The following is a 22,735-nucleotide window of genomic DNA, read 5'->3' on the forward strand; positions in this document are numbered from 1 at the left end:
TTGTCTTCTGTGGTGGAGACTGGCACAAAGAATTTTTTAAGACAAGATTAAACCATTAGGCTCAGCCCAGAGTAAGAGGCAGTGTGGAAACAGCTACATCCCAAAAATAGCCTGGGCAAGAATTGTCTCTCATTCAGTCATATTTTTTCCCTGGGTTTTCCTTCATCTGGGGAGGAGTATTTTATTTCTCTTCTTTTTGGGATGCAGCTTAACCCCCCCTCCCTCCTGGCCAGTGTGAAGGTGAGGGAGGGACAGAAAGCTAAAGCTCCATCCACTCCCCTCACTCTTGCCTGCCAGGAGGAGTGCTGCTGCTGGAGCCTGGCTAAGAAGCCGAGCTAACGTGGTCATGGAGCTGAGTGAGAGATGGTGTGCTTACTCTTCTGTGGGAGCAAATAGCTCAAGGTCATAATCAATGTTTTGTGCACTGCCTTTTATCCACCTTATTCGCTCCCTTTATTTCCTGGTATTCCAGCAGATCTGCCATTTGTCTCACAGACTTCCTGCTTCCCATAGTCATCAGTAATTTGTTTTGGGTTTTTTTTGTCATTGGATTTTTTAATCTTCATATTCCCTCTTTATGCTCCTAATTTCCATCTGAAATTTTACCTACAAGAGTTTATGTTACTTTCTACATGCTTCACATGGACTGCACTTTAGTTTTTGGAAGAGGATACCTGTTTGCTTCAAATAATCTCTTATACAGCACATTTTTACCATATGTGTTTTTTTTTCCCCTTGCCATCTTGCTTCTCTTTTAAGATATGAATACCTTGGATTTTTTAACTGTGTTTCTAAGGTATGCCTAAATAACCTTCCATAGTTATAAGCAGAATTCTTCATGTAAGTTGAGGGAAGTTCTGATTAATAATCAATAGAACAATATGGCTCTGTGATTCCATGTCAGTTATTTTAAAATACATAATGCATATGTACCTTTCTGCTTTTCCCTAGCTGACTGTTCTGCTTTAAATAGCAACATCGGACCTCTTCCAACGAGCCTGTAGTCTGTTAAGGCTCTCCACCTCCACTCTTTTATTCCTGCCTCCCTCCATAATAAAAGGCTCAATATTTTTATATTGGATTCGAAAAACTAAATCACTGGGAGCTGTGTGCCTCCAGATTCAGTTGTGCAGGGAGAAAATGCCACACTTTCGCCCATCCATAGTGGGAAGTGTCTTGGAAGTTTCTCCTTTTACACTTGCCACTTTGAAGCTGCTTTAAACCATCTGGAGGCTTAGTTCTCAATAGCACAAGTGAACTGAAGGTGCTCTTCCTATTAAGCTTTCCTGATGGCAATGAGTGTTACTGTTCTAACAGGAAGAGAGAGAATAGACTGCAGCAGGGGTCGGCAACCTTTCAGAAGTGCTGTGCTGAGTCGACATTTATTCACTGTAATTTAAGGTTCTGCGTGCCAGTAATACATTTTAACGTTTTTAGAAAGTCTCTTTCTATAAGTCTATAATATATAACTAAACTATTTTGTATGTAAAGTAAATAAAGTTTTTAAATTGTTTCAGAAGCTTCATTTAAAGTTAAATTAAAATACAGAGCCCCCTGGACCGGTGGCCAGGACCTGGGCAATATGAAAATCAGCTCACATGCCGCCTTTGGCATGTGTACCATAGGTTGCCTTCCTCTGGACTACCGACTGAGATGGAGGACTTTAAGGCAATGAATGTGGGTGAAGGAGGGAACAGCTGTCTTTATCTAAAGCAGGCCTGCACAACTCATAAAGCAGCGAGGGCCATATTACTCCAAAGAAAACAGCTGAGGGCTGAAACACCCTGGCCTCGCCAAACTGCCCACCCAGCGCCGCCCAGCCCCACCAAAACACCCCCCCCAGTGCTGCCCAGCCCCCCCGAAACACATCCCCCACCCCAGTGCCGCCCGGCCCTGCAGAAACAACCCGCACTCCCCCAAGTATAAAGCCACACTGCCACTGCATGCCTGCCCGCTCGGCTCGTCATCCCTCCATGAAATAAGGGGAGGGGAAAAGGGCGACAGTTTGAAGGAATTTTCCGGGGCTATGAACTAAGGAGAGGGGAAAGGGGGGCAATGTGAAGGGATTGGATGTGACTGTCCAACACACAAACACAGAGGCCACAGCGAGCCCGGGGGGGTGGGAGGGAAGGTCCCAGGACCAGGGAAGGGGGCAGCAGTCGGGGCAGGGCAGGTGCAACACACACACACTCACACACTCTCTCTCTCTCTCTCTCTTTCTTCCTGGCTGCCCACAGACAGTTCTAACTGCTCCCACCCCCAGATCACTATGGAGGCCACCCTGGGACCAACCAGCATGGTAGCCGCCCCACCCTCAACCAAAGGGGGGGAATTGGGAGGGACCTCAGCTCAGTCCCCGTCCCCTCCCCCCCCGAGCTGCAGCTTGAGCCCAGGCCAGGCGCTTCTCCCCTCACTCAGCACTTACTAGCTCTGCCTCATGCCCAGCGCTTCCCTCCCCAGCGGGCCCTGGAAGTGACGCACTCGCTTTACGCCAGGCGGGGGGAGCAGGAGATGGAGGCACGTGTGGTTCTGGCCATTAGGGCGGTTTGAGTGCAGTGCATGTGTGCGAGGCTGTGCGGTGGGCCCCCCCCCAGGCAGGGGGCAAACACTGCAGCCCCACCCCGCTGCTTGCTGGGGGGCCGCATGTTGTGCAGGCCTGATCTAGAGCAATATTGGAGTACCATGAAATGCACAGGCACCACCTGTGGAAAACCTTGTGAAAAAGAAAAACTTACTTGTGAAGCCTCTTGAGGTAAACTGCAAGGCATCTTCCTAACATCCTCCCTCTATTGTATGGGGGTAGCAGCCTCATGGAAGAAGCAGGGGCAGGGCCTGCAATGTGCAGATTAGGATTACACAAGAAACTGTGGCCCCACCTTTGAGGTATGGAGCAGATATCTGTGAATTTTGGGTCTCTCCTCACATCTAACAGTGTGGCTAGCTAGCTCCTTTACACAGTGCCAGTAGCTCACTCTCTCTTGAGATGGACACTTCGAAACCCCTTCATGGGCATCTTGAATAATTATAGCCAAAATTAACCTCTGAGTTTTTGCTGTGGTGTTTTACTCACTGTTACAGGCTTTTTACCAGTGCAGGTCCCCTGCCTGGCCTTGAATCCCATCAATTTCCATTGGAACCCCAACTGTGTAAAGATTACTCAAAGAGCTTCTGTGCAATAGTGGAGCGGCGGGAGCATTTTGTTTAGGCACTGCTCCCCTCCATACAGTCTTCTCACCGTTTTTCCTCATACATTGGCTCCTCTCCATGGTTTATAATTGATGGGAGCACCTAGATCATGATGAATATTATCACTATAAGATGTATTGTACTGCTGATGTATTGCAGGACAGGATGGTGTTACGTGTTTTAATGTACAAGGTTAAGATATCCACAGTACACTGAATTATAAAAATTTAGTGCTGTATAGGGCCCAACTCTATCAGCCTTATTCACCCTCTGTATCACCTTACCACACAAGTAATCCATGATTTCAGTGAAACTACAGCAGGGAACTGTATAACATGAAGGCAGAAATAAGCTCACTAAAATTTAACTACAGAGTAGTAAATAATAGTAATACTTCTACATAGCACTTTTCACCCAGAGATCTCAAAGTCAAAGCTCTATAACGGAGGTATCGTTATCCCCATTTTACAGATTGAGGAACTGAAGCACAAAGGAGGGAAATGACTTGCCCAAGGTCACCCAGTAAGTCAGTGGTAGAGCCAGGAATGGAGCCCAGAGTTCCTGAGCTGTCAATCTGGTGCTCTTTCCACTGGGCCACACTGCCTGCCATAAAGGTAAATACAGTAGAGTCAGTCATTGGTTCCATAGTTTGGTAAGACATTGTTATCAGTAATGGCATTCACATATAATGTTATAAATAAATATTAACATTTTGTACAAGTTCATACCAAAAATTATAGTAGTTAATTTAGCCTGCTTAAGCTAAACTAGCAAGATGAGTAATTTCTAATATAAATTGTATTTGTCCTTTTCAAATGGAATATTTTATATTTAATGTCTAGGTATTAAAGTGATGGGCACTTTAAAAAGACATAAGATGTATAAATTCATATGATACCAGACCAAAAAGTTTTCAGTTACTTTTTAATAATTATTTTTATGGTATGTTCACAATTTTAAAAATCAACTCAGAATCTATCAAAAGATAATGGAGGAAAACTATATTTTTATTTAAAATACTTTTGGCTTTTTAAAAAATAAAAAATTGGATTTGCTAATAGTGCAGAAATGCACATATTTAAAAGATTATTTTTTAGATTTTTTTAAAAATTTATTTGTTGCTTTTAAAGTGATATCTCATTGAATCTTAAGTGAATAAGGTATTCCTGTATTTTTTTTTTAAGTCAAATGATTTGGTGATTAAAGAGAGTTGCCACTTGCCTGAGCTACATCCCTAGGGATATGACCTTTTTAATCCTCTTTAGTTAATGTATTGGTGATCTTTACTTAGGCAAAGTAAATAGTGCTGTTCTGAACAAAGAGAAGGTCATGCTTCCTGCATTACACTCTGACCCAGGGGTCATGGCCTTTGTTCACTTCTCAATAGGAATTGCTCTCAAAGGGCCACCACAAAATGGAGAACTAATTTAGGCACGTGCTGGCATAGAATGGCAGAGTATCACATATACTTCATGTTAAACTCTTCAATGTTTGTACTTATACCAACAATAAAATACAAATTAACAAAATTGATTAACCCTTTCATTTACCAATATGTATGTAATTGCTCCTTTTTTACTGTGTTTAGCTTTGTCCTGGCAAAAATACATTGTTCAATTAATTCCAATATAACATCTGCAAGTGCTTTATTTCTCTGATTTGAAAATCTTACAGCAGTTCACATTTTAAAGTGGCAGTAAAAAAATTGCAATTATTTTAACATTTTCTGAATTTGCTAATCTTAATTTTCTAATCAGAGATTATTAGGTAAGAGAAAGTTACTGAATTTGTCTAAAAAGTGAATCCTAAAATATGGCAACTGAGATACTAAATCTGGACATTTGGGGCAGAGACCTTATCTCAAAATATGCACTCTTTTTCATCTTGCAAAGAAATGTGACAACGTACTCCGTCAGAAGATTTTGTCACCTTATGCCCATGACATCCTCAACATGTACGGGATATACCGTGCAAAGGTAGTGTCCTTACTTTGTCAAAAAACACATTGAACTCCCTAAATAGTGAAGGATCATGTGAAATGGAGTTGATGATGTAAAATGTAAAGGCTGACGTATAAGTGAACTAGATTCTTCTCTCACTTGCATTGGTTTTACAGCAATATGACTCTGTTTGACTTCAAAAGGTTACTCTTGATTTACTCGCAGTCTGAAAGCAGAACCTGATGCATCATTTTAGCTGCTTAATGTGACCAATGATCATTGTGAAATTTTTTTCAGCTACTTTACAGAGCCATTACTTCCTTCAGAAAAAAAATTTCATACATTTGAAAGATATATATTATGTTCCGTTACCCACATCCATCTGTTTCCTTTGTATGATATTCTCCATTCATCATTGAAATCTATGAAATAAAACAGTTAGATCCCCCCAAAATTACTCAACCTGTGAACACATATATCTTGAATAAAAATATGGTCTTACAAATGTTTCCTTCTTTCCAAAGATAAACCATTAATCTCTGATGACTTAACCAAGTTGCTTAAAACACAGCAGGGTTAAAATTGAGCACAAAGGAATAATAATAATAAAAAAACTTACAATGTTACATTTATAAAAATAAATAACAAACAGTATATAAAACTTTATGACTTCTTCTCCTACCTACAAGAATAGATTCAAGTGCTGGCTCAGGGCTAAAATATGTTAAAATAATTATTTACCCTCAAACTTTGATAGCTCTAGTCATACTGACTTTGATTCTCCACCCCGTTATACCACATTTTACACCAAGGTAACTCCCTTAAAAACAGTGGCGTATGCTAGCTATAATTGGTGTAATGGAGCAGAGAATTGCGTCCATTATGTTGCTGTTGACTGACAACACTAGTCGAGCCTGACAACACTAGCTGCTGTAGTGTTTGCTACTTGTGAATATTTCTACCGACTACAGTTGGACCACTCCAGTAATAAACCCTACACCTTTTACTAGGTGCTTGTATGTCTGTGTCATTAGCATACTGTGGGCAAATCTTGCTTGCATTTGTGCATGCCAACATGTCCGGGGGTGGGGAGAGGGCCTGGACCATAGTGGTTTGTGTGTGTGTAGGGAGGGAAGGCCTGGACCGTATTGGATCTCATGCAATACTGCGGCAGGATTAGGAAGGAGGATATGGAGAGCCTGTGCAGAAGTTAGAGACCCCCAATGTACTGCAGAGCACAATTATGCTGGGACTTCCAAAAAGCAGTTGAACAGGTGAGGTGCTTTGGGCAGGGGCTGACAGAGCAGTTGGAGCAGTGGATTTTCAACATAGATTTGTCAGTTGTGCAGGACTCTTCTTCTTGAGGAGGGGGAGTGTACCAGTTACCAGGGCCAGTTTCTTTCAGATGCTGCAGACCTCACCAGCACACTCCATGTGACTGGGCTGTATGCTATAGTAAGGATTTGCCTTTTGAACAAAGGAAAACATAGCCTGGAAAATGTAACACTTCTACAAGATTGCAAATAATCTATCATTTATTATTGACTGCTCTTTTTAGTTCTCTCCTTTTAAAATTTTATTTTCTTCAATTCTATCAATCTCAGATAAAAAGTTTATTGTTTTTCAAAGTAAAGAACATATTTTGGGAATTGTTTGTATTCAGATAGAGACTGTCAAATTCTTTTAGGTCCAAAATTTGGATTGAGTAATAAAACAAAAGAAAATAAGATGATTTAAACAAAACCCATTGTACATAGAATGTTTATGCTTTTTATTTGATTTTAATGAAAACCGCTCAGCTATGGAACCAAGCAAGTACAGCCTGGTGCTAGGACATGAGAACCGGCAAGTAAAACTGACTACATGCAACACTGAAATGGGCGAATATCTTTTCTTTGTCCAAGTGAAGTGAAAAATAAAATATTTTTAAATCATGGAATATAAATTAGATTTTAAAAATCTTTCAGTTTAATAACTGAGGCTTTCATATAAATCAGAATTTAAAAAAAATGTAGGTTATGTCCATTTTAAATGTTGCCTAATAGAAGGAACACTGTCAGATCAGAAATCCATATATATTTAAATTCTTTCCCGGTGTTAACAAGTTATATTTAAATGAATATTGAAAATACAAAGAGTTACCTTTGCAGAGGCAGTAATATTGTTTGCCTTTTACTGTATATTAGCTTGGAGAGTGAAAATAGATGAGTGAGTTTCACTGTGCCTTATTGTTCAGTTAGTGATTTTTCATCTTTTGGTTCTAATGCACTAGGACAGTGATGCAATGTTTGGGTTGCAGACACGACAAGGCAGTGATTCTCAGCCTGCAGCCCAATCAGCACACAGCTGCAGCACATGTGACATCCTCAGCATCATACAGGTAGTATTGGATGAGGCCCACAATGATAAATAGGTTAAGAACCACTTCTTTAGGGAAATGTTTATTCTGAACAAAAAGAGTTCTAGAACTGGAATTTTTAGAAAAATGAATTTTGTCAATCTTAGGTTTTATAAATGCTGCTTTCTTTTTAAAAACAAAATTGGGATCCTCAGTTGATCTGACAATATCACTTTAAGATTTGGGACTTTTTGTTAGTAAACAAGTTTTTCTTTTATTAAGAGCTGTCTTGCAATTAACTTTAATTTTCCCAATAAATAATCTATCCAATATAATATATCTAGTAGTAAGGGATTTTTAATACATACTGAAAGATGGCACCTCTTAACCTTCAAAATGCCCCCACTCAGTTTGATGATTTTTCTTACTGAGATACCTTCTGAACTTTTAACATGCTGTCCTAGTAGTTGATTCAAAGGTGGTTTTCACTCTTTTAAAAAGAACAGTATCTCTAGCAGTGTGCAGGAAAATGACAAACATTTCATTACAAGTGTTAAGTTGATTCTGTAGTATTAGCATCCCTGTTAATGATTTAATCATCTCATATACAGTGTAGATCTCAATAGCAAGGCTGGGTTTCCTTCAAGATAGCTGACGTTTAATTGTCACCACAGAGATAGATGTTATATAAATTACAAAAATAAATATACATAGCACATTAACAACATTATGGTGTCAGAATTATTTCCGAATGTGATCTAGACAGTGAAACTTATGCAAGAGCCAGTCTCATTAAGCGATCTCATCAGATGAGACTCCCTTCTCAAAACAATCCCCAAATGTATTTAGTTCACTCTTGTTTTACCTTTATTTTGACGGCCAGCTCTATTATGCAACTGACTTTTGTTGGTCTCTTGAGTAGTTACTCTCACTGTAGTTGACGTGGAGAAAAAGGAAGGGGGAAAATGTGGTTAGAATTGGGATTTGCAAGGTTTGGGGTTTAATACGAAAACTGCCGAGTCTATTCATTTTTTTTGTTAGGGAGGTGAGGGATTTCCTTAACACCAAATTGCCTGGAATACATTTAGGCCTGTTATAATTGGGCACAATTCAGTTGAAATTAATGGAAATGTGTCGACTTTCCCCAGGGTGGAATTTGTTCCTTTCACCTTTTTACCTTTGACTTATTTGAATTAAAATACTGCATGTGCACATGTAGCTGCATGTTGTATGTTTACATGTTTATATTTATTTTTCTATGAATAACAGAAGTGTATAGGAAATAGCACAGTTCAACTGTGCTGTTTATGTTTGTGCCATTACATCTCTGAAAATAAAATAGTATTCTGTACAAGTGCTGTCATTTCGGTTTTTTCTGCAGTAGGAGAATTACATCCTTGTATTTTCCACAGCACAGATTCACCCTAAGCAGATCTGCTTTGTAGAGAAAAATAGTATACGCTACTCAAATAGCATTCTCTGCCAGGATAACAAAAAGACAATGTTAGTACCAAGGCCTATATATTCAAAGGCCAGTGTAGCATATAGTGATTTAAACACAGAATAATCTTTTTTGAGAGATTAAATTTTTTTGGACTGACCTAAATTCTCGTCCATTTATTGGCAACGTTCAGAATGAGTACAGAGAGGGTCAAACTGGCATGGGTTTGGTTAATTTTCCTATAAAAATCTTTCCATGTGTAAATAACACACATGCAAACACATCTTTCTGTGTGTAAGTGTCTGTAAAAGTACAAAACACACAATACAATTTATCTTCTGAGGATCCACATGTATAATTTCAATCTCAATATTCTGGTCTTCTTACACATGTAGAATATGCATCAGTGTTGCCAGTGGAAGTTCTGTGCACAAAAGGAGAACTTTGTTGAGCTTTGTTGTGTGGAACTAAGAATAAAATTTTGTTCTGGACGTATAGGTGTGCAGTACCCCATTAGACAAAAATGTCTGTTTTTATGCCAATTGCCTTAATTGTTTCAGTGCTGCTGAATGTATGAGATCTCAAGTGCCATTAATTTAGATCAGGGGTAGGCAACCTATGGCATGGATGACGAAGGCGGCACGCAAGCTGATTTTCAGTGGCACTCACACTGCCTTGGTCCTGGCCACTGATACGGGGGGCTCTACATTTTTATTTAATTGTAAATGAAGCTTCTTAAACATTTTAAAAACCTTATTTACTTTACATACAACAATAGTTTAGTTATATATTATATACTTATAGAAAGAGACCTTCTAAAAATGTTAAAATGTATTACTGGCACACGAAACCTTAAATTAGAGTGAATAAATGAAGACTCGGCACACCACTTCTGAAAGGTTGCCAACCTCTGATTTAGATAATAGCTAAGTATACGTATACTGTGGATCTAGTAATGAAAGGGTTAAATTAGTGTCAAGGGTTAAAAGATTACTGATGTGCTATAATCTGTTACTTTGTGATGACATCAGTTATTAGCTTTTGGAAATAGTACATGCACAAATTCAGGTGCCATGTTTAGAAACTATTACACTCTTTATTTGAAATTGCCTAAGCTTACTATACGTCAAAAACATTTCTGACATTTCATGGTAATATTCAAATGTTTTTCAATTAAGTTTTTTATATATAAAGAAAAAAGTGAGGTGGAATTAGGACTAAGAAAGGGCACATTTGTATTTGTATTTTGACAAAAAAATTGTAAATTGTATTAATAATTTTTGTCATATTAGCAAAATACTGTAATTTATATTAAACAGGATTGTATACCCAGGACATGATACTGCAGGCCTTACACTAGGAAATGCCTCAAAAATGTGTAGGCATATATATATATATATATATATATATATATATATATATATATATATATATATATATATATGTATAATATGTATAATTCTGTGTTAGTTAGATATTCCATTGGTTAAATGCTGCATGTGGGTAAATAGATGTATACACACATATGCAGGATATATAGTGGATGTGTGTAAATACACACATACATTTTAGAAATAAAATATCAGCATGGTATTTTGTTAAAGCAGTTTATGGTAAACTTTCCGTTCCTATCACAGAATTGATAATGATGTTAAAGGACAATTATGATACTAGTATTAGCATAAAAAGCTCTCTAAAAAGCAGATGTGTTTATAAATAAGTCAGAGAGAAGTCTATTTTTCTACCAAAAGTACTCACTGCCTTGTTGCGAAGAGACAAAAGGTGTTTCTGTAATTATGCAAGATTACTTTATTATGTTACTCATTTTCACTAGCTAACTTACAGTACAATTGTCTTGTTTGGTGGACCAATAAAATGATGGGATACCATTGCTATAGCTAAAATAAATGTGTTAAAATAAAAATGTTGAAAAGTGCAATTTTGAATTTATCTTTTATTCATTTAAAATCTATCTTATTGCAATTTAAGAGATGGATTTATGCCTAGCACAAAATGGTTAATTTTTAAAATTGAGATTTTGCATGGTATTTGTCACTAATGTCCACTGAGGGCTTTCAGTATGCTGAAAAGGAATTATTTTGAAATAACTGTTGACTGAATAAATGTGGTAACAGGTTTTCATGGCTTTTTTTTATTGATGATGCCAATTAATACATTTTATCAATGTATGTAACATAGCAAAAGTTTGTGACAAAACTTCCTTACACCAAGTGTTCTGTTAACTTTGTCTGGATTTTATGCTGCACTTACCTTTATTAAAATATCAAATACCTTTAAAATTACATGCATGCTGATTAATTTTCAATAAAACTAAAATAAGGATTAATAGAAAACAAATTTTTTTGCAGTTCAGTTAAGGTTTACTGCAATATCACAGAAGAATGCAAATTCTGTCTTCTTTTGGTATTGTAGCACATTTAAAAAAAATATTCATATGCAACATTGATTTGTGTAATTAATGCTTCTTCCTATAGGACCATACATTTTGCAGTTCCAAAATATAATAGGCTGAGTTGAAGCCTTTTGGCTAAATCTGCTCTCCATTACACTGATGTGAATCCATCATTAGAGTCAATATCAACAGAGCTCCTCTGAATCTATACCAGTGTAACTCAGATCAGAATTTCATCTAGTATTCACATTTCCTTTCTTTTTGGGGGTAATTATTTCCAATTCTTAATGCTCTTTATATGTTTTCTACCATAGCTGCTAAATGTGAAATATGTGTGTACATTTGTGAGAAATTGTATAGTTTTTTCTGTGTGGGTACACCTTTATATATTAAAAAAAAATCTGATCATATATATGTATGTTATTTATTGAACCTCATCTCATACAGTATGAAATCCATTAATATGTTCATTACTAAGCGTAAAGGTTATGATGATGGCTGAAATTGCTAACATTCAATAACATTGGTACATATAATATGACTAAGGAGAAAAATAAATTCCCCTTCTGATAATATAATAGAAGACAGATTATAAAAATGATTGAATGACTATGGTGATCTTTGATCAACACCTAGCTTTCATAATTGCTGTTTGTGTTGAAAACTAAGCATAGCCTTTTAAAATTTGAAAAGATTCGTGGTTATTTTAAAGTATTTTTAATTAGGTAAAAATAATATGTGTAATGGGATTATTTTTTCTCTTGGGATGAGGTTTTACTGCTTTGACAATATTGTGTCAACATAGTACTTATTAGGAGATTCTATTTGTGAAAAAGGATATAATTCCACCATTACTAAATATTTTTTTCTTTATAATTTCAGATTTGAGTTTCAACATTTTATACACCAAAGCTAGCTAGATAAAGTTAAAATGTATCTTGTGTATCATTTACTATAGTATAAATTGGCTAAAGAGAAATATATATTTAACTGAGCTTGGAAAGCTGAAGTTAAACATATAATATATACATAATATTAATAATCAATTTGCAACTGGATAACATATTAAATCATATGTTTGTAGAATCTTGCATAAATATACATATCTGTAAATAAATGAAGAATTGTAATTATTTAATGTATGTTTTATTGTAATGCACATCCACATGTTACTGAAGTTTTCTTGTTTAAAGACATTTATAGTAATTGGTACTGTATCTTATCTTCTCATTTATCATTATAATTACCTTTGTTGAAAATTTTACTCCTCTCCTATAATTTAAAGATGCGAACTCTATCATATTGCAACCTTATTCTCAGAGAATTTACTATCTTGTTCGAAAATGTATGGTAGTTTACAGTATAAAACTTTTTTAATCCTGTTTTTGTGGATTAAAGCATATATATTTGCTATCCTATTGCAGCTTGTCACGCATTGTTTAACAGTGAGGTTTTTCTTCTTCAGAATTTGTTTCTCTAGGCTAGCTAAAACACCATAACATTTTAAGTAGAACTCCTGTTTAAATCAGTGGAGAGTTCTGTTTAAAAACTAATAACTTACTGTGGCCCTATGTTCACCAGTAATATCAGGATAGAAATATTGCCATAGGCATTAGAATAGAATAGAAGAAGATATATACAGCCTAAAAACTAGGTAATATCAGTTACCAGTGAAGGTGTAAAAGTATTATTTTGCAGTGTAATAGAGATCTTTTAACATTTCTAAGATATTAAACTTGGTGCATAAAATACGACATTCAGTAGCTGTCAAGATAGGTCGCCTTTGCACCATTTATTTCATTTCCTTTAATTGTATGTTGATTGCAGTGGGGCTACTCAGTGAGTAAGGTAGAGTGGCAGAATTTGGCCCCTTGGTGTTTATTTTTAAAAATGTAACTTCTCTGCTCTATTTCTTATATTTAAAAATCATAACAAAAAACATCTTTGTAAAACAAACAATGCCCCCTCAACAATCACTTGCTTTCAAAGGAGAAGAAGTAAATGCTACAAAAGTCCGCTGCAAAATACATTTTAACAACTAGTAATGTCATATTTTATGCATGAAGTATAGTGTCCTGGAACTTGTAATGGATCTCTGTTGTTCTGTATAATAATACATAGATGCCTTCACTGTTAATAGAAGTTGCTAATTCTTATACTGTAAATCCTAATATCTATGATAATTTTTATTGTGTAGCTAATTTGGGAATATAAACCTATTGCAACTAAAATCTCAAAAATAAGGAAACAGATTTTCTTCTGTAGATTGACTTTTAATATTTTTTAAATATTTATTGCTTTCAGTGGGACCCCAGGCACTATTCAAATCAGAGTGAGCATGGTGGAAAGGACCTTCAGAAAACTTCAGAGCAGACATGTACGTTTTATATACATTATATAGAAACTTATATTGTATTATGCTGTATTGCTTTCTATGAAAAGATATTAAAGGAAATGACTTAGACTATCAGACAATGGCAATAATCCATACTGTAAAACTATATAGTCCAACCTTGACATTAAAAATAAATTATAGCCCATCAGACCATGACTTAATATATTCTAGTGTAAATGTGAAAAGCCATATAGAATATAAAAAATGTGCTGTTTAGTTACTGATTTGTATTTTAGTCAAATAAAATGTCATGTGCTGTAAGAGTTCAGCTGTTCCCTTGTCCTCTAAAAATAAAAAATACACTACTTTATATAGTTGCTTACTTTCAAGATTAGCCCTCCATCACAGATATACACTGCTATGAAATTAGCAGACGAAAACTTTGCAGCATATTTATGACAACTAAACAGAAGCCAGTAAGCAACATTTAATCTTGTGTTTTGATTCTATGCTTGTGGTGTGATCGTTCATCAATACGATACATAGGACAAAATGTTGATACTGTCAGTTTTAAGCATACGGCTATGTACATTTAAAAATAGTTACAAAAGAACCAAAAATGTGTTGGTTAGCACACTTTTTAAAACTGCTAATGCAATGCACTGTTTAATGCTTTCTTTCTGGAAAAAAATTGTCCTCCTGCCAGAGTTTCATTTTAATGCCAAGTTTTCTATAAAACATTTCTGTTAAAATACAGTGTAATGAAGGAAATGTTTTTGCAAAATGGTTTATTATGTTTTGAAGGAAAATATCTTTTAAATGCATTCTTATTCAAGCCACCTTTACACATTCAGAAACACTTATTTCAAAATTGTCTTTATTTGGTGTATCGGTATTTAGGGGTCTTTTCTCCCCTGACTAAACTGCCACTGTTCCATTGACATTAAAGGGTGTTATCCAAGACTAGGTCATAATCTTATTAAAACAGGACTGTACAATATGTAAATACTGAACAGATTGTAAAATGTACAGTAATTTTGATTTTGTATGTCACCTTGAGTCTCAAGTGGACAATTGGTAAGACTGCTTTGCCTTTTTAAGATTTATTTTTAACTTTTGGTAAGTATCTTTAAAAAGAAAAACCTTCTGTTATATAGGAAGCATTCTCAGTGTTGTCAGTTTTGACAAAAATGAATACTTTTGGACATTATTAAAAATGTGTTTCTAAGACATACAATTAAACCTTTCTGCAGAAACTTACTGTAGAAAAATAATTTGCTTGATTGGTCAGCTTTCTCCAATTTATATGCATATTCATTTTTAATTTTATATATATATCAGAAGTAATTAGGTGCTACTGATTATTAAATATTCAGTTATTGTGTGCAAGAAAACAAAAAAAAAGTACTGTTTCTTTAAATCTGAATTTAGTTTTGGTACCTCTACTACACTGAACCAAGGTTAAATCTTTGTTTTAGGTAAGCTGAGAACCTACTGTGAATTAAAAATATAAGCATACAAACAGAAGGGACAAAAGGAGGAGGTTTGATATTGTGTTTCCTACAGACTGGTCTTGTGATAAATGGGAAGAAAAGGTTATAAAAATATATAATAATGTTAATATCAAAATATCACCTTCATGTTAACTATTTACATTTTTGAACTCATTCATAGATAATGGACTTTAAAATAATATTTCCACTTCCTTTTTTTGAATCCTTGCTCTATTAAGAACAGAGTACAGAATTAAATTTATTTTGTTTGTCCTTATCTCTTCTAAACCTTATTTTTTTCATTCAGTGATCTAAAATGTGATTACTTTCACTCTTATTTTAGGGTTGTGGTAACAGATGTAAGGACTGAGATAATTCAAAAGAATGTTAAACTATGCATTTGCAGCCATAATTGCATAATGGAGATTCATTTTAGTCCCCCTCTCCTCCATCCCCCAAAAGTTCTCCCAGTTCAGATACAGAAAAAAGATGAGCTTAATTGTCTTCAGTTTCTTACTTTATCAAAAATTGGAAGGTGGAGAAGAGAGAGATCTTTATTCTGACATAGAATGGACAGGAATTACTAATCAGACGTTGAGAAACAAAAACTAACATGCATTTAGAGAATTAACTTAAGTGAAAGCAAAGATCTTTGTATAATTTAGTCCAACCATTCAAAAAAATCTGAAATAATATTTGTATTTGCATGAACAGTACAAAAATTGTTAGATACGCAGTGGAATATAATGTGCTTTCTTTTGTGAAGGGTTTATAACTTTTGCCTGCATGTGCTGACAAATGCATGCCACAGTAAATGTCATGTTATCTTCCACTGTTTAATGTTAGCAATAAGAAATTGGATAAAAATAGTTCTAATGTCCAATAAGTTTAGATTCCACAGTTTAGTTTTCTTTCAGTTTTTAACTGTCAGGAAGTTGTCTGAATTGATATCATATGTGTCTGCATGTATGCACTCTGTATGCAATGAACATATCATTTATAAGCTACTACAGGCTTGGCTCGTGATTCTTAAACATGATCTTATTTCAGCAAAAAGGGGAATAGAAGAGCATATTTGGATGTTTTGTCATCCTGTGTTGTGATAGTCACATAAACATTTTGCACTGTGATGCCCCAAAAACAAATACTAAAAACATTTTATGGTTTCATATTAAAAAAAATTGGTAAGGGTAGACCATAAAGCATATATTTGGCTTAATGAAGAAATATTTATCCTGATGAGAATACTAGTGGTTGAGTGAGCACTTTCTCAAGATTTTGAGGTTGTATGAGAAAGTTGGATATGAGCGAGTCTTTAAATATTTCAGTAGTCATTCAGGATGCAGCACTGCACAGCACAGCACAGCTCAGCTCAGCTCAGCTCAGCTCTGGCTTATTGTGTAGAAAACCACATGTACTGCCATAGACTTTCTAGAGCTGGCTGATGCATTGCTTTAATAGATCGAATGTGATAAAAGTTATGTTTGAAAAAGGGAAGATGGTTTTCAGTATACTGCATTATATGTAGCAGGAAAATATGTACTGTGAAGTACAGTAAAGGCTGTGGTTTTAATTAGTGTAATATGGGTTCTTAGCAGTATGGCTTTTGCTAGTGAGCAATCAGGCAGAGTACATCCTAGGAGTTTGCATGGTAGTATCGGAAGCTATGCTGTCTTTAAACAGTGTTAAGTATAAAATATCTTGAACTATTTTTATAAGTGACAGTAAGTCAGACCATTGAAATACTGTATGTTTGAGTCATTGAGGTTATGAAAAATGAAAATGGAACTGCTGTTTGGAAAAGCAATGACTTCAAATACCTTCACTCCATTTTGCAGGATAGTAAGTTTTTCAGAGAAGGCTGGAGAAAAGTCTCTGGGAAGGGAAACCGATTGTTGCAAGGGAATAAAATGTTACACCTCAGCTTTCTTTTTTTCATCATATTTCTTTTCCTGACACTATTTCCTAATCAATATTTTAAGGAACAAAACTTCATTAAATATTTTTATCAGGAATATTTCATAAAACCATTGAAATATATTGTATAAACTTCTAATTACATGAAACCTCATAACTGGTTTAAAGTCCAGCCATGATAGAGATGATGGCATAAGCAGAATAAATATTAAATCAGAGGGACAATTATGGTTTTCCTTAACTAATTACGTACCCCCCTTTTTCTTATGGTAAAATTCTTTCAGGAGGAGGACGCCTTCAGGTTGAATAGTGTAAGATCTCTTTTTTTCCCTCCATGGTAGGGCAAATAGAACATTTTGACAGCATTTTTGGAAGGAAAGCATATAAAACATTTTTGAACATACCAATAACAGAATATATAGATATAGATACACACACACACACACACATATTATTACAACAGGGAGAATTCATTGGTTGACTGAAATGGCGAGATGTGACGCAAAAGGACACTTGGACGGGTAAAAATGCTGATGGATGCCAAAGCAGGCGTACCAGGAAATGCTGTTGCTATGAGAGAAACACAGAGAGAGAGCGTGAGAGAGCAAGTTGTAGAGGCCTTATTTTTTACCTTTTGGTTACACCAGAGAACTGCAAACATCGCTAGTTTTTAGCAGGGAGAGGGAGGTTTTGGATGGGTATTTTAATTAGGATAAATTGAGAGCTGGGGAGAGTGAAAAGGAGAAGTACAGATTAATTTAGAGTATAAAAGCAGATGAAAAGTAGGGGGGGACTGCATATACTAAGCCAGCGATCTGAGTTATGATAGATATACAAATTAAATATAGCAGATGAAGCAGCTTAGCATGTTATCAGTGCTGATGTTAAGACTTACAATTTAAAATAATAATTTAAAATATATATATAATAACCCCACCTTTTAAATTTATGAATTATCCAGCTGGTATGCGGACGTCTCTTTTGTAACATTGTTAAGGGGACTGCAATACATTCATCTTATGAATCCATTTGCAAGAAAGAGGGCAAAATAATTAGCAAGGATTTTTTTGTCTTGCTTCTTCGGCAAGGAGAAAAAAAGTTTGTGCTATGAACTTAGCCTAGCAGCTTCTGGAACTTGAGCCAAAAGGGGCAGGAAGTTGTTTTACAATAGAGTTACAGTGATCTGCCACAAATGGAAAAAGCCAAATGTTGGGTTCTGGGAAGAGGAAAAAATTTTCTCCCTCCCCCCTCACCCCTTCTTTTGCCCCCTCAATAAAAAGGAAAGTTCAACTGAAAGTTGTTTTTAATTGCTTTTCTAAGTAATGGAAAGATTATCTCACTTGCATATTCCACAGCAAGCATGAGGGAAAGAAGTATCAAAGGGACGTTTAAAAAAATGCACTTGGTAACTAGCAACGGGACTTTTGGCATGATTCCTCGAGTTTGCTTGAGGTTATGAAGGGGGGATGGGAAGAAGAAAAGCAATTCTACGTAGTACATTTTCTTAAAAAGAGAGAGAGAGAGGAAAAACCTTATAATACTTATATTTTTTTAAAGGAAATGTGTGTTGATCCTCTAAAGCTGAATCCTCAGGCATTTGTAGCTCGTCTTTGCCGTCCGATGTGTTTTGTGTGTGTGTGTGTGTGTGTGTGTGTGTAAGCGCTCTCAATCAAACAGCAATCATGGCAGCTGTTTTTCTTCCAGCACAGCAGTTGAGCTGTCTCGCCCAAATGCTTATCAGCTTTTGACTCTGTGCCAAGATAGTTATAAGGGCCAAGCAGCCTCAGCTTGGCTGTGCAGCTGGTTTAGAAGTAAGGGCATGAGAAAACAAAATCACTAAGTTTTTGTCATATACAGTATTTACTTTTTCTAAATCCTCATTGACTACACTGATTTTTCTGTGCTGCATTTTCATGATGTTTATGGATGGCTTAATATTGTAACTATATTTTGTTAGAAGGAGAACCTCATATTTTTTATCTCTGCAGATATTTTCTCATGAAAAAAAGCTGTAATTAAAAGATTAATTTGACGAACTGCCTTTTTAAACTTATTGTCACATTTTGCATGCAGTAAAATTTCTTTGCTGTGTCTCTCTTCTCCCCTTCTTTCTTCTCCACCCCCATCTTAAACACAAGACTGCATTGTGTTAAAGAAAAATAGCTTTGCTGGATTTGGAAGCAAATGTAGAAGAGCTGAAGCAAGAGTTACTATATGGAGGGGTGCTTAATTTCATTGTTGATGCCTGCTTGCACTGTGTGTGTATGTGCGTGCGCGCACTCGTGTATGTGTGTGTGTGTGTGTGTGTGTCTGCGTATGATGAAAACTAGCCTGCTCACGCAGGGCCGTGCCTCTGTTTCATCATCAGCTCTAGTCTTCTCTGTTTCGCTAGCTCATATACTCCTCCTCTTTCTTAGCCAGATTGCTCTAGTTGCTCACAAGGGGAGATTGGACTATGAAAAAAGATTACTGCTGCAGCTTGCATTCCTGCTGCAAGGGCCTCCTCTTCAGACGGCCTTTGCCAGAGCAGAACTTTTCAAAATGCTTCAAATAGGATCTTCTTTTTTTCTCCTTTATTTAACCCTTCTTCTTTAAAAAAAAAATGGGACTAATTTTTCTTGTTTTCTGTGCTGTGCTTGGCTGTACAGTATATTGCAATGTTGAGGTTAAAGCTACAAGTATTTCTACCACCACCCCCGCTGATACATTTTTTTTCGGTCTTGGTTAAAGAAATTGATTTATTTGACTGAGCAATGAATCAGGATTTGCTAGTTTGTATGCTGTGAGAATGATGGCTTTTATTTGCAGTTTTTTTTCTGAGTGCCAATTTCCTGTGCTGCTCATGGAACCAGCTTCTTTCTTTCTGTATATTTTTTAATTGCTTCAGGTATCTGTGGTACATGAACCAGGATGGATGATAGCCCTCCAACCTCCTTGTAATCTGACCGTGGCTGAAATGGAAATACTGCAGGGCTTTTTTGTCCTTGCAGGGTCCCTCCCCTCCCTTTCTTTCACTGTTTAGGAGGGAAAAGGGGTGTGCAGTAAAATGCTGTCTCTGGGACAGGTGCCAGCTCCAAGACAAAAGGAATAAAATAGGCGGCAAACGGGGAAAATTAATAGTCAACAAAAATAGGAATTGGAAATGTGTAAGTGGCAACATTGGTAGAAGTGTTGTCGGCTACCCAGCCTTTCTGTTGAATTTTATCTGCAGATATTAAGCTAAAAGAAGAAAGTTTAGGCATACTTTTTTATTCATCCTCTCTATAGGCATTTGAAAAGATAAGGCAGTCTTTTTTTTTTTTTTGGACTACTGAATTATTCATAGTGTCAGTGGTGAAGCCAGGACTATTAGCATGCATCAGACATGCTGTTTGTCTGTTTGCTAACATTCTTCATTCAAGACTTGTTAACTACCAGACAAGCTTAACACGCTTCTCTTTTCCCCCTCCCTTTCTCTCTCTCTCTCTCTCTGTCTCTCTCTTTCTCTCTCTCTTCCTTTCATGCCACCCCTTTAGTCTCCTATTGTTGTTGCTGGGAGCTGGCAGCCAGGGGTAGTTGTGGCAGGGAAAGCATGTGGATGAGAAGCTGGAACCGGTTGCTAGGTAAGGACCGCCTTCCCTTCTTCCAGGCCTGCATGCACTTGCACAATCAAGAAATGCCATGGAGCTCACTCAGTGTCTTCCATCTGCTTTTACAGGAGACTGCAGAACTGCAAGGTGAACACATTGGCATCCTCTCTCCATATCTGGTCCCTGAGGCTTGTTTCCCACCATTCACAGGGTAAGATTCTTTCTCATAATTTAGATGCATCTGATTGATATGCGGTAACGTTTCACGTTTATTTGCCTCCACAATGGAGTGAACAACTGGAGTAATTACCAAGTAGGAAAATTAAGTTTCAGAAACTCTTAGTGGATATCAGGAGATTGCCTTTTGACTACGTATTCATTTATTTTTAACCTGCAATACATATTGGACCATCAAGGTTCAGATTAATTTAAAATGATCACTTGCAGGTTATTAAGGATGCAGTACAGTTATTAATTTTTGGAGGGGGAGGTTCATTCTTCCTCCCTCTCAAGTCTACTCCTCGATTCACCAGTCTGTTTAAAACCAGACAAAGGTTGATCACAGCGTTTATTTCTGAATGCAAATGTTCTAGGACTTGTGCCAGTCTTGCCTTCATTGATTACACTGTAGCTTCTTTGCTGAATGGCACTTTTTTATTTTCCCCCTTAGGTCTTTTTTTTTTTTTTAAACAGAAGGAACCTCAAACCTGAAAAGAAACAAAACAAAGTTGTGTGGTGCAAATTCAGATTTTTATTTTAATTACTAAAAAGTTGCTAGACAGTTATGTTCAGACAATTAGAAAAACAACTAATCTTGAGTTATATTAGCCTTTGTCATTTGTGTGTGTGTGTGTGTTTGCGCGTGTGCATACGTGCATTTATTAACTGGTAGTTTTGAATGTTACTCAGTGATGACCATTAGTAATTGCATCCCAGTACGATTACATTTTCCTGATTGTCTTAGCAATGTGCATTTTGGCATATGTATTTTCTGCTTTCATATATATTGTTTCTGAATGCTCAGAATTGTCCTAGTTTAGGGGACACAAAATATGAATAAAGGAATTTATAGAAGTATAATACTTTTATAATGTAATGCCCTTTATAGATCAAAACAGCATGTGGATGTAGATGTTCTTGTCATAACCCTGAAACACTTAGTCAATTTGGCAGACTCTGCAAACTGAAGATATATCAGTATTATGAAAAGGCGGATATCATATTTAGTTTGTATTATTCATGCAGCCAAGTAAAATGCACATGTGCAAATACATGAGAATATATCATTGTTCTGCTGGAAAGAAATGTACTTCAAAGACATTTTGTGCAAAACCTATTCCTTCTGTATAGGCTTGTAACAGCTTTCCTTTACACTGCAAAATATGACGGCTTAGTAAATTATTTTACTGTTGCTCATTTTTATTTTATTTGTATCAGTGCATTTAAGTAAAAAAAAAAAACAAGTAAACCTGAACTGATTTATTTTTTAAACAAAAATAATGAGAATGTACCAACTGACTCGTGCAAAGCTGGTTTTAAATTCAGGCCACTGACAATATTGGACTGAAACAATCCACGTAATAGCATTGCATTTGGACTCTTTTATGGCAACAAAAAACAACTAATAACTTTTAGTAGTAAAGCTGATTAACCTCAAAACCGGTCAGAGTATGTATTAGTGAATTGTATAGATCAAGAAAGGAGTTCAGGACTGTATGACTCAATGGTAGAAAAGCTAAACTTAAATTCTTCACAGTATTATTTTAGAGGCCTGTGTAAGTTCCATAGAATAGTGCAAATAGAATAATAGTTGGGGAGTTTTAAGCTATACTATTTGTAGTAGTTATAAAATGAGAAAATGATAGTTAAAATAAAATTTGCATCAAGGGAAATTCAAACTGCTTCATGATACATGACGTTAATAGTTCTATATCTATAGGAGTTTTTTTTTCTCACTAGCTTGTAATACTGTTGTTGTTCTATTGTTGATAAGTATTTTTACAAGAAACATAAAATTATTTACAGTGAATTTGCTTGCATTGTTACATTCTAGATGACTCGCTATAAATTATATATATGAAAAAGGTAATAAATGCAGAATTA

At 35.9% G+C, this 22,735-nt stretch overlaps 2 long non-coding RNA genes across 14 annotated transcripts in view; one reads left to right on the forward strand and one right to left on the reverse strand.

Annotated features, from left to right (window-relative positions):
* LOC127057833 (uncharacterized) overlaps window positions 1-22,735 on the forward strand; it is a 156,153-nt gene that overhangs the window by 7,380 nt on the left and 126,038 nt on the right. For 8 of the 12 annotated variants that reach the window (XR_007776192.1, XR_007776191.1, XR_007776203.1 and 5 more), the window contains exons 1-2: window positions 19,512-20,665; window positions 20,761-20,843. This is a non-coding gene — a long non-coding RNA (uncharacterized LOC127057833). Of the gene's footprint in view, window positions 1-3,623; window positions 3,801-13,622; window positions 13,696-19,511; window positions 20,666-20,760; window positions 20,844-22,735 lie in introns of those variants that run through there. The other 4 variants (XR_007776196.1, XR_007776199.1, XR_007776194.1 and 1 more) reach the window with 4 other exon arrangements.
* Window positions 4,816-18,277, reverse strand: LOC127057863 (uncharacterized). Of its 2 annotated transcripts, XR_007776207.1 has the most exons (3): window positions 18,001-18,277; window positions 8,330-8,395; window positions 4,816-5,548 (listed from the first exon to the last, which is right to left on the reverse strand). It is a non-coding gene; the product is annotated as an uncharacterized LOC127057863 (long non-coding RNA). The 2 variants fall into 2 exon arrangements; XR_007776206.1 differs by having other exon boundaries at window positions 4,816-8,395.

This window comes from Gopherus flavomarginatus, chromosome 1 (assembly GCF_025201925.1).
Source record: "Gopherus flavomarginatus isolate rGopFla2 chromosome 1, rGopFla2.mat.asm, whole genome shotgun sequence".
NCBI lineage: Eukaryota > Metazoa > Chordata > Testudines > Testudinidae > Gopherus > Gopherus flavomarginatus.